Source organism: Nothobranchius furzeri, chromosome 14 (genome assembly GCF_043380555.1).
Source record: "Nothobranchius furzeri strain GRZ-AD chromosome 14, NfurGRZ-RIMD1, whole genome shotgun sequence".
In the NCBI taxonomy this organism is placed as follows: Eukaryota; Metazoa; Chordata; class Actinopteri; order Cyprinodontiformes; family Nothobranchiidae; genus Nothobranchius; species Nothobranchius furzeri.
In genome coordinates this window covers 42,733,210-42,745,346 of record NC_091754.1, presented here as the reverse complement: position 1 = coordinate 42,745,346, position 12,137 = coordinate 42,733,210, and the positions used below count along the sequence as shown (strand labels likewise).

General features: G+C 44.1%; 1 protein-coding gene across 1 annotated transcript in view; it reads right to left on the bottom strand.

Annotated features, from left to right (window-relative positions):
* Window positions 1-1,364, bottom strand: part of LOC107396072 (plasma membrane calcium-transporting ATPase 1) — a 76,951-nt gene extending 75,587 nt beyond the window's left edge. Inside the window, exon 1 of the mRNA XM_015975601.3 lies at window positions 838-1,364. The gene's annotated coding sequence lies outside the window, so the exon portion shown is untranslated. The remainder of the gene's footprint in view (window positions 1-837) is intronic.
* Window positions 1,365-12,137: the final 10,773 nt, after the last annotated feature.

The window sequence follows — 12,137 nt, the reverse complement described above, 5'->3', positions numbered from 1 at the left end:
CAAGTGTGCGGCTTTGCTAATCAGGTCCAGTCAGTAAAATCAAACACAGCTGGACACCAATGAAGGTTTAGGACCATCTCAAGGATGATCAGAAGAAAAGGAAATCACCTGAGTTAGATACATGAGTGTCACAGCAAAGGGTCTGAATACTTAGAACCATGTGATGTTTCAGTTTGTCTTTCTAATTAATCAGCAGAAATTATTAAAATTATATTTTTCTGTCAATATGATGTGGTGTGTGGGTAATGAGGAAAACACCAATTTAATCGATTTTAGCAAAAGGCTGCAATATAACAGAGTGAAAAACCGATAGGGGTCTGAATACTTTCTGTACCCGCCATTGGTGTAGAAGGTGACTCAAATGTTTGAATATAGCTGTTAGTTTAGAAGCAACATCCTGTAGGTTCTAACTCCAAAAGAAAAGGTGCTGGGCTGACCTGGACCTAAATCCATCAAGGTGCGGTGCTAAGTTCTCTGAGCCTAAATGTGTTTGCAGCAGGTCGCGACCTCAGTGCCTTCAGCTGCAGGCGCTGTCAATCAGTCAAGCTTAATCTGAGCAAGGGAGAAGCAGCGTGCTCAAGGGAACAGCCATGGAGTGTAGAGTCAGGTGAACACAAGTCGTGACATGGCTAGGTTTATACGTGGACTCGTAGAAAAACACCTTTGACATAGATAAATTGTTTTTTTACAGCATAAAACCAAGAAAATAAATCGACATGCTGCTGGTTGAATATTCAATAGGTGTAAAACATTAGAAATCACTTCATGATTCCCAATTTATCAGAATAAAACCTTCATTGCTTCCATTTCTAGACAAAGAAGAACCATCATACTCACAGAAAATTCCCCCATGGCCTCCTGTTAGTGGCAGCAGGTCTTAGTCCAATTACTGTGGGCAGCGTAACAGTCCCCGCTGCAGCTCTTTACCCTTCTCTTGCCTCCAGACCACAGTTGTCCTCACCAAACTGTGGAGAGGTTTAGAGTTAGAATGTTCTTCAACACAACGACAGGCTCAGGCAGCGTTCCTTTAGAAGGAAAAGAAACAAAAACCAGAGCGGCTAAATGATTATCTGAGTAAAGCTTCGCTTAATCTAATTAGACAATCTGTGGCTTCAGTGAGCGCCAGAGGCGGCTGCAGCTCCTCCTGCCGAGAGGGACACACAGGTGTCTGCTGCACACACAACATCCAAAGCTGTCGCAGCTCCGAGGGGTCGACATCAGATCCAGATCCAGAACTCTCACGGGCTCAGCAGCTGAAGCTCCTGCAGCTGGAATCAGAAACATCAGGACCAGTTTGGAGCTGGAGGCTCTGTTTCCTCGACTTTACACTAGTTATCATTTATTCCCTCCTCCCCCACTCACCCTGAGAAACAGCAACACATGCTGACGTCAGGTGGCGCGCACGCACACACACACACACACACACACACACACACACACACACACACACACACACACACACACAGGTGGATTACAGCCCAGACACACAGGAGGATTAACCACACACAAACACACAGAGATATTACTCTTTCATGTTTGTCTTTTAGGATTTTGTGCTTCCTGGTTGAGCTTTGTTCTCCACTTTAAATAACATAAACTGAGAAATCTGTTATTAAACCAACTGGGACTCATCCGCACGAGGACGCTGGTGTCTGATACCACCTCTTCATCCACTGACTTTGAATAAACTGGCTTTAATTGGGATTGAACAGCTTGATAAGTCCGACAACACAGGTGCTGCCTCCCAGTGGTCTGTCCGACTCCTCTAAACATGGAGAATTCAGACCCAACTCTGATATCTGACTCTGAATATGTGCTGATATTTCCAGTTACTGCATTTCTGCTGAACACATACATGCTATTTCATAGCGCAAAAATGGATTTTGGAACATATTTGTGTGCAGCTTTGTGTCCTTGTGCATTTAGACATAAGTGTTTTTGCTGAGTCTTGTACCATGTATGTGTGCAGCTGGTGGCTGAGAGCATCATGATGAGAACTGACTAACACAGATTTAATAACTTAGCTGCTTTTTGTGTGCGGTGCTGTTGTAATCGGTGGTACTGTCAGACAGACTCGTGTGTTCTAAGGTAGGTTTTGGCCTCTTTAGCTTGAGAACCTCTTGTTCTGCTGACCAGATCGGCAGGTTTGGCCAGCTGTATTGTGGACTGGGCCCTTTAGGAGAAATAAAGACATTTTCAGTAAGCAGCTTCATTGTGGCTCACTTTGAACTTGCCTGTTGTGTGTCTTTAAAAGAACAATGTGTTTTGTTTAACTGTTAATTTCTGCAAATATCCATCGAAATGTTGTTGAAATGTTTAAATGATGCCCAGTTGTTGAAAAATATTGACGGCTTTGTAACATTTAACCATAAAAATCAGTCTAAAGTAAATGGGAGCGTGTCTCTGGGCGACACAATGTTAGACACAATGGGTGTGTCCGAATCTACGGGCAGGATGCTTACGAGTACGGGTCTTCGCCGGTCTAGTCCTTGCTAGACTGCTAAGACCGGAATCCAGCGACTCTGAATTCGGACAGTCTAGCCTTCACCTCTACGGTGACCCGTAGGTCCCGTCACAGCCGTGGCGGCAGCTACACGCAAAGGAAAAATGCTAAAGCTAGCGAAAATCGAGCAGGATTATTAAGGAGCTGCAGCAGCTTCACGTCTTTCAGCAGCGTTTGTTCACAAATGTTTTCAGGTAAAGTAACTTTGTTTATTCTAGAAGCTTTCAGGACTTACATGTTAACTTTAGATGGTTTCATGTATGTTTTAAGCTACAGAATGAACTTGTCAAACGTACACAACACATTTCTACAGAGTATTATCATGTAGGTAATTAATATAAACCAAATGCATTATAAATGTTGAATGCAGCAGGATGTTTTCTGATGTAAACTGGACCTTAGAACTTCTTATTTTGCATCAAATGGGGGTAAAATGCTTTAAAAAACAGGCTTCTTAATAAAATAGCACTGAAGTGTTTTCAATGTGCATTTGTTTATTCAACTTAAGCCTAATAATGATTAGATCTGTCTTAAAAATGTAAATTCTCTGTAGTTTTTATTTAACTATTCCCTGCTGCTTTTCTTTAAACTGAACAGAACCAGTGTACTGCAGGTTATGTTTTGTTTTACATTTTTCTGTAAAAAACCTTTTTTAATCTATTACAGGTCAGCATGCACTGTGCTGCACATCTGCATCTATGCTGGTGAAGTTGTGGGTCTGGAGGATGAGTCTGAGGAAGATGTGTGTGGAGGAGGTCAGTGCTGCTCTGTCCTGGAGGAGGTACCAGCAGACCACCACTATTGTTTACAGGCAAGTCATTCACAGAGACGTAACAGCCATCGTCTGAGCCAGCCCAGCAGGCCCTGTAGATGGACAATGGAGTGGACAGTGAGAGGAAGCGTCCCAAAGCTCTCTCTGCAGACCGTCCTGTATGATGTTTCTCTGGCCAGAAACGTTCAGCCACGGGTCTGCTCCAGCCCTCCATCCACGTCTGGATCCTCCTGCAGCAGATCCAGCTGCACTGTTAAAGACTTCCTGCTCACTCAGTTTAAATAAATGATCCAGGAAGAGTCACTCAGGTTAATCCTGCTTTAACTGTACATAACTGGTCCTACTGGTTTTGATCTGTAAATAAGTTTAACCCATTATAAATAATCTTGTCTCCTTACCATCTTTTCATTTTCTGTTCATGTAACATGCTCAAAAACATCTGTAATAAAACTGGTCATAAAATCAATGACCAGAAAGAGTTATCAGTTAGTATTTGTTTTAGTAAATGTGTTCAAATATCAAACAGCAAAATAACATTAACATGATGACCAGGGCCGTGCAGAGACCTTTGACGGGGCGGGTGCTCAAAGTAAAAAAAAGGGGCACTTATAGAGCAATCCAATAAGTTAGAAAATTCAGATAATGAGACCCTTGGGTTCAAACAACATAATAAAAATATATAAATTTGTGTCATTAGTGTTAGTGGTAGTTCATGAATAATAGTTTTAGTTTTTAAAGCTGACTTATATCTAGAGATGTTACAACCACATTTTTGTCCCTGATCCGAGTCCAAGTTGTTTGATTTTTGATTATCTTCCAACAATGAGTCCTGTTCTGATACCAGGTGGTGATGCAATGCATTATAAAAGAAGAAATAAGTCGTCCTTCTGTCTGTATTTGTCATTTTGTTATTTTAGCCTGAAAAGTCACTCATTCAGGAAGTACATTTAACAGGAATCAAGATAATTTATTGCTATTGCACAGGTGTACAACCAAAGATATTTTGTGCTTACTAAAGACAGCTCTAGTAAGAGGTAGCAAAATAAATGTAAAATAAATGCACCACAGAGACTTATCCATTGTGATCTACGGCTATGTTAGCTGAGATCTTTTTCCTGTCAGTAGAAAATTCTTGATCCCATTCCATGATCTCACTGAACTTAACACTAAACATGAGAGCTCTGCTACCAACCTAACAACAACATCCTTTACACAAAGGCACCATCACCACATACGTGGCAAGAGTCGCAGAGAAACTTAGAAGAATCTTCTCCAAACACAACATCCTGGTAAACTTTAAACCCAACAACACCCTCAGACAGAACCTGGTCCATCCAGAAGACAAAACACCCAAACAGAAGCTCAGTGGGGTCGTTTATGCAGTCCAGTGTAGGAGGACTGTCCAGATGTTTACATTAGAGAAACTAAACAACAATTACACAAGAACATAACACAACACAGGAGAGCTGCCTCTTCAGGTCAAAACTCTGCAGTCCACCTTCACCTGAAGGACAACGGACACACCTTTGAAGATGACAAAGTCCACATCCTGGACAGAGAAGATAGATGATTTGAGAGAGGAGTAAAAGAAGCTATCTATGTAAAAACGTGAAAACCCCACTTTAAGTAGGGGCGGGGCTTAGATTTCACCTTTCCAGTATCAATAATGCAGCTTTGGTCAAGGTCAAGGTCAATTTTACTTACAGAGCACATTTATAGCAGCAAAGCTACACCAAAGCGCTGTACAAGGTAAAACAAATCAAGATACAACAGATCAACAATAAAAACCTAAAATAAGATGAGCACACAACAGTCACAATCTATGATAAAAACTGTTAAAAACTATTAAGATGCTCAAGTCAACCTGCATTAAAAGCCAAATCAAAAAATTGCGTCTTAAAAGGGATTTAAAATGCTCTAGATTCTGTGTGGTCCTGATGTTGAGAGGTAGCTTGTTCCACAGTTTGGGCCCAACCACAGAGAACGCTCTGTCGCCGCGAGTCTTGTGGCAGGTTTTTGGAACTGTTGAAAGAGCTTGAGAGCTGGACCTCATGGTTCTGGCAGGGACGTAAGCGGACAGCAGCTCAGAGATGTAAACTGGGGCCAGGCCATGAAGGGATTTAAAAACAAAAAGTAAAATTTTGAAACGGATCCTGTAAGAGACAGGAAGCCAATGGAGAGAGGTCAGAACCGGGGTTATGTGATCCCACTTGCTGGTTCCAGTCAGCAAGCGAGCCGCTGCATTTTGGACCAGCTGAAGTCGGTGTGGGGAGGACTGGTCCAGGCCAGAATACAGGGAGTTGCAGTAGTCCAATCGGCAAGACACGAACAGGTGGATGACATGTTCGAGGACATTGGCAGGAAGGTATGGCTTCACCGTTGCTATCTGCCTTAAACGATAAAAACCTTATTGGACCACTGCACTCACCTGTCTGTAAAGATTAAAAGAACCATCTAAAAACACACCAAGGTTTTTAACACAGGGTTTTAGAAAACCAGAACAAGGACGAAAAGGACCAACAGCGTTGTATAAAAGTGAGAACTTTTTTTTTAAATCTCATTCAGTTTCAGTCTAGGTCACACCTTCCTGCATCTAATCAACACGATGACTCACCATCAATAGAGGCTAACGACTCATCAGGAGATGGAGAGGTGGGGTACTCAGAGTAGTTTCTGCTCTTTAAATAACAACAGACAGCTACAGCTTATGAGCTTGACACTCCCATATTCCAGTTAGAACTGACAAAGCTCCTCAGAGGAGAAGTGAAATGTTTTAAAGAAACCAAAGAAGTCCAGTTGCCTTCATCTGAACTCTATGGAGTAATAGTCAATAATAAAAAATACATAATAAAGTAATAAACGTATATAATTATGCTCACATTCACTTTTACCATCTCTTTGTGGGAGGTGGAACATTTATCATGGTTAACCCTCTTATGACCATAAATATAACTGTTTTTTTAATGGATTTAAAATTGTAATAAAAGTGTAAAATGTTTGTAACTCTGCTCCTTTTTTCAGAACAACCTCAGCTTTCAGTGTCTGGTTTGTATTTGTGTTTATGTTTATTAAAGTCTGTAAAACTGCAGCTTAAATGAAAAAAAAAACGGATTTGAATTTTCTTTGCATTTATTACTAAACAGGAACTTCAAAATGACATGAGCTAACTATGTCAAAAGAACTACCGGTATTTAAACTCAGAACTGTGTTGCAAACACTCAGAGAACAGTGTGACCCCTGACCTCATGTTAACCAGTTTAATGACTGCAGCCTGTCTTTGACCACAGGTCTATGCTCTGGTCCAGAGAACGGGATACAGTAAAATAAATACTAGGTATCCTAAAACAACACTCATGGACTACTTCACAGCTGTAGCTACATTTCTACCAGCATTATGAAGATCAATAAGCAGATGAAAGGTTAAATCTAAACATTTCATTACAAAAAGTCAACTAATGAAATTCTGCACTGATAACATATTTTCAGATAAATAAATATTTATTGTACGCATAAATAATGCTGGAATGAAGCTGAATCATTTAGTAAACAGTTGAGTGTTCAAATAAAAACCAGTGTGACTTTAATCTGTCCATGTCACCATCTACAGAAACAGCCTTCTGGGACACCTGACCAACCAGGTGGATTTTATTTGTGAAGTTTCCATAACTTTATAAAAGCTGCTGATGAAGATGATCAGATCATCTCCTCCCTTTGGTTCTCGCTCTTCCGTCGCGGTCCGCACCGTTTATTTCAGTGACGCTGCAAAGCTGGTTTCCTTCTAATAGCGATTTTTGGAGTAAAATGAATTACATCATGTAATACCTCGTTGGAAAGCTTGTTTTATGTACTTTTAGAAACCGCTTGACTTATGTTTATGCGATTAGTAATTCAGAAGTTATGGCCCGGAGAATCTAGAATGAGAAACATCTGATTCTTTGTGAGTTTCTTCAACACTTCAGAAGTCTCTCTCATGTCTCATTTTCTGTCCCAGACATGCAGCTACCTGACTCTGCTCCACACACACTAACCACGGACTCAAATGCACGTAAACAAAAGCTCTGATATTAAAATCTATCCAGCTGACGTGAAGCAGGCAGAAAAAAACGTACAGTTAGATGAACGCAGACTCCTCTCTGCAGGGAAAACACCGGTCTGTCGTCTCCATGGCTACAAGGTAGAGCGACAGCAAGGACAACCAATCACACGTTAGTATGATGCGGCAGAGCCAATCAGTGAGCTTGTAGGCGGGTGTAAGGGAAAATAGCCTTCAGCTTGAGGCGGCTGCCTCCGCATGGTCCTAGTGCCCGATTTGTTTCACAGTATAACAGTTTTGTACGTAAAATCTGACGAACGACCGGAAAAAGGGCATTTTGGGCACTTCGGACAAAAGGGGCAGGGTCTCAAGCACCCTCCGCACCCCCCTCTGCACGTGCCTGATGATGACAGTAGAAGGCCTCTCTCCCAGGATGACCAACAGGTAAAGCCTATCCTGACCCTGGACACCTGCAGTCCTACAGAGAAAATCAGAGACCACAGGTGACAAAAAGGCAATAAACACATTTTTACATTCATTCACATGAGAAGATAAAAATTATATTCTTCACACAAACACTTTTTACTTCATTAAAACGTGTCAGCTGTGTAAATCACTGAATGTAAAACTCGTCGTAGTCTTCCTCCACTTATCCGGGTCCGGGTCGCGGGGGCAGCATCCCAACTAGGGAGCTCCAGACCGTCCTCTCCCCAGCCACCTCCACCAGCTCCTCTGGCAGGACCCCAAGGCATTCCCGGACCAGATTGGAGATGTAACCTCTCCAACGTGTCCTGGGTCAACCCAGGGGCCTCCTGCCGGCAGGACATGCCCGAAACACCTCCCCGGGGAGGCGTCCAGGAGGCATCCTGACCAGATGCCCAAACCACCTCAACTGGCTCCTTTCGATCTGGAGGAGCAACGGTTCTACTCCGAGTCCCTCCCGAATGTCTGAGTTCCTCACCCTATCTCTAAGGCTGAGCCTGGCCACCCTACGGAGGAAACTCATTTCGGCCGCTTGTATCCACGATCTCGTTCTTTCGGTCATTACCCAAAGCTCATGACCATAGGTGAGGATTGGAACGTAGATCGACCGGTAAATCGAGAGCCTGGCTTTCTGGCTCAGCTCCCTCTTCACCACGACAGATTGGCTCAGCGTCTGCATCACTGCAGATGCTAAACCAATCCGCCTGTCAATCTCCTGATCCCTCCTACCCTCACTCGTGAACAAGACCCCAAGATACTTAAACTCCTCCACTTGAGATAGGACTTCTCCCCCGACCCCAAGTTGGCAAGCCACCCTTTTCCGGTCGAGAACCATGGTCTCAGATTTGGAGGTGCTGATCCTCATCCCTGCCGCTTCACACTCGGCCGCGAACCTACCCAGCAAGAGCTGAAGGTCAGAGCTGGATGAAGCTAGGAGGACCATATCATCCGCAAAAAGCAGAGACGAGATTCTCCTGCCACCAAACTCGACACACTCCACACCAAGGCTGCGCTTAGAAATTTCGTCCATAAAGGTTATGAACAGAACCGGTGACAAAGGGCAGCCCTGGCGGAGTCCAATCCTCACCGGGAACAGGTCCGACTTACTACCGGCTATGCAGACCCAACTCACGCTCCTCTGGTAAAGGGAATGAATAGCCCTTAACAGAAAGCCACCCACCCCATAATCCTAGAGCGTCCCCCACAGGGTGCCCCTGGGGACACGGTCATAAGCCTTCTCTAAATCCACAAAACACATGTGGATTGGTTGGTCAAACTCCCATGTCCCCTCCATCACCCTTGCAGGGGTATAGAGCTGGTCCACAGTTCCACGGTCAGGAAGAAAACCACATAGCTCCTCCTCAATCTGAGATTCAACTATCGATCGGACCCTCCTCTCCAGTACCTTTGGAGTAGACCTTTCCAGGGAGGCTGAGGAGAGTGATCCCCCTATAGTTGGAACACACCCTCAGGTCACCCTTCTTAAAGATGGGGACCACCACCCCGGTCTGCCACTCCACAGGAACTGCTCCCGATGACCAAGCGATGTTGCAGAGACGTGTCAACCACGACAGCCCTACAACATCCATAGCCTTGAGATACCCAGGTCGAATCTCATCCACCCCCGGGCTCCGCCGCTGCGTAGTCATTTGACTACCTCAGCAACTTCTGCCCCAGAGATTGGACAGTCCATCCCCAGGTCTCCCGGCTCTGGCTCCTCCTCGGAATGCGCGTAGGTGGGATTGAGGAGCTCCTCATTGTATTCCTTCCACCGCCTGACTATAGCCCCAGTTGACGTCAACAGCTCCCCATCCCCACTGTAAACCGTGTGAGCGAGTTGCTGCCTCCCTCTCCTGAGGCGCCGGATAGTTTGCCAGAACCTCTTTGGAGCCGATCGATAGTCTTTCTCCATGGCCTCACCAAACTTCTCCCACGCCCCCAAAATTTTGCCTCGGCAAATGCCACTGCTGCACCCCGCTTGGCTATCCGGTACCTGTCTGCTGCCTCCAGAGACCCACAGACCAGCCACGCCCTGTAGGCCTCCTTCTTCAGCCTGACAGCTCCCCAAAACTCTGGTGTCCACCAGGGGGTACGGGGGTTGCCACCATGACTGCCACCGGCCACCTTGGGACCACAGCTAGCAACAGCTGCCTCAACAATTGTAAAGTGGAACAAGGCCCACTCGGAGTCAATGTCCCCCACTGCTCTCGGGACTGAATGTAAAACTACTTTTCACAAAAGAACTTCTGTTGTTGTGTGTGTAAACAGCTTCACTCTTCACCTCTAAGCTTAATAAAAAACGCTTCTTTGCTCCGTTGTCCTCAAAACAAAGGACAAGTTTAATTCGCTACACACACACCCACGGGAATAACTGGGACCTGCGAAACAAACTCGTTCTGGATGATTTCTGCCTAAAATGTAATTTAAAAAACTAATATACAAACGAAAATGTCTATAAACTGAACCGCTTTAAGCTTCTTAGGTTTCTACGGCTAGTTTTTAACAAACTTACGTTTAAAACTTCGTAGCTCTCCCCATTTACTTTTCCTGTTGAAAATCCACAGCCGGCGCGCAAAGCATGCTGGGATAACCTTGTTCTGTGAGGATACAACAGACCCGTCCTCGAAATGTGGGTGGAGCGAGGACGCATTTGAGGACGCGAGAATGAGTATTCTTGGAATTCGGACAGTACTCGTCGCTGCGTTGTGACGTCATCAACCTCAAAATGCGCTCTTACAAGCATCCTTCCCGTGGATTCGGACACACCCCATGTTTCCTTCTACAGGAGCCTGGGAGGACAAAATATTACTGTTTTGAAACAAATGGTTACAAAACAGTCGCTATTCACAAACATTGTTGTTTTACACATTTACCTCTTCACCTGTTGCCAGTGATGAAAGGGAGTCTGATGTGCTTGTCATTTTTCTGGAGGTTGCACTGCCAGGGTTTTTTGACCCTAATGGCCATCCGTTGGTAAGGTCTTACTTGAACACAAAGTTCTTGTTCAAGTTGAACAGCGCCTCGCCTGGAAAACAGACGAGAGCAGACGGAAGCAGCAGGGGGAGTGGCGGAAAGCCGGCATTTAAGTCGGACAGATTTCCCTAATAATAATAATAATACAATTAATTTTTAATGCACTTTACATTACAGAAGTAATCTCAAAGTGCTATAGAGTATAGGGGACAGGTATAAGGTACACAGCTAGTTAAAAACTGTTAAAATTTCAGGATACTATCAAATATGGAAAATAAAAACAGTCCCCAGAAATAGATAAAACCCATCTAAAAAGTCATTACAGTAGATACAAACAATAAGTAAAAACAACACAATAAAGTAAAACACTCAATAGATCATTGTGCACTAGAAAGCCTTATTAAACAAAAAGGTCTTGAGGCCTTTTTTGAAAAGCTCCACAGATTGTGTGGCCCTTAGAATCTCTGGGAGAGAATTCCAAAATTGAGGGGCCACTGCCTTGAAGGACCTGTCTCCCATAGTGGAGAGTTTAGTCAGTGGTTGGTGCAGGCGGTGTGAAGAGGTGGTAGATCGGAGGGTTCTTGTGGCAGTGTGTGGAATGAGAAGTTCGCTCAGATAGGCAGGAGCAGTTCCATGGATGCACTGGTGAGTAAGAAGGCCAATTTTGTACTGAACCCGATATTGGATGGGCAGCCAATGAAGTGATCTCAGAACTGGAGTGATATGATCGTATTTGCGTCTCCTCATCAGGACCTGGGCAGCTGAGTTCTGGATGTGCTGGAGCTTTTGTATGCTCTTGCCGGGGGCCCCAACGAGGAGGGCATTGCAATAGTCCAACCTGGAGGAGATAAATGCATGGACCAATTTCTCTGCATCTGGCTGAGAAAGAGAGGGACGGAGTTTAGCAATGTTTTTTAGGTGGAGAAAAGAGACCTTGCAGAGGTGGCGGATGTGGGTGTCAAATGTAAGATTTGAATCTAGTCTGATACCAAGATTTGTTACAGTAGAGGAAAGGGGAATGTCATGACCGAAAATGGAATTACTGCTAAGGGAGAGAGACTGTGTTTGATGTGTTTGATGTGGAGTGCCGATAATGATAGATTCCGTTTTATTACTGTTTAGTTTTATTACTGTTTAGTTGAAGAAAATTTGCGATCATCCATGCTGTTATGCTCATCTCCTCCAGGCAGACCTGAAGTACAGATGGAAGAGTTTTAGGTATAGTGGAGTCCATTTTCATGTATAACTGAGTGTCGTCTGCATAACAGTGAAACGATATTTTGTATTTATGGAAAATTTGTCCAAGTGGAAGCATGTAGATGGAGAAAAGGTTTGGCCCAAGAACTGACCCCTGTGGTACTCCACAATTTACA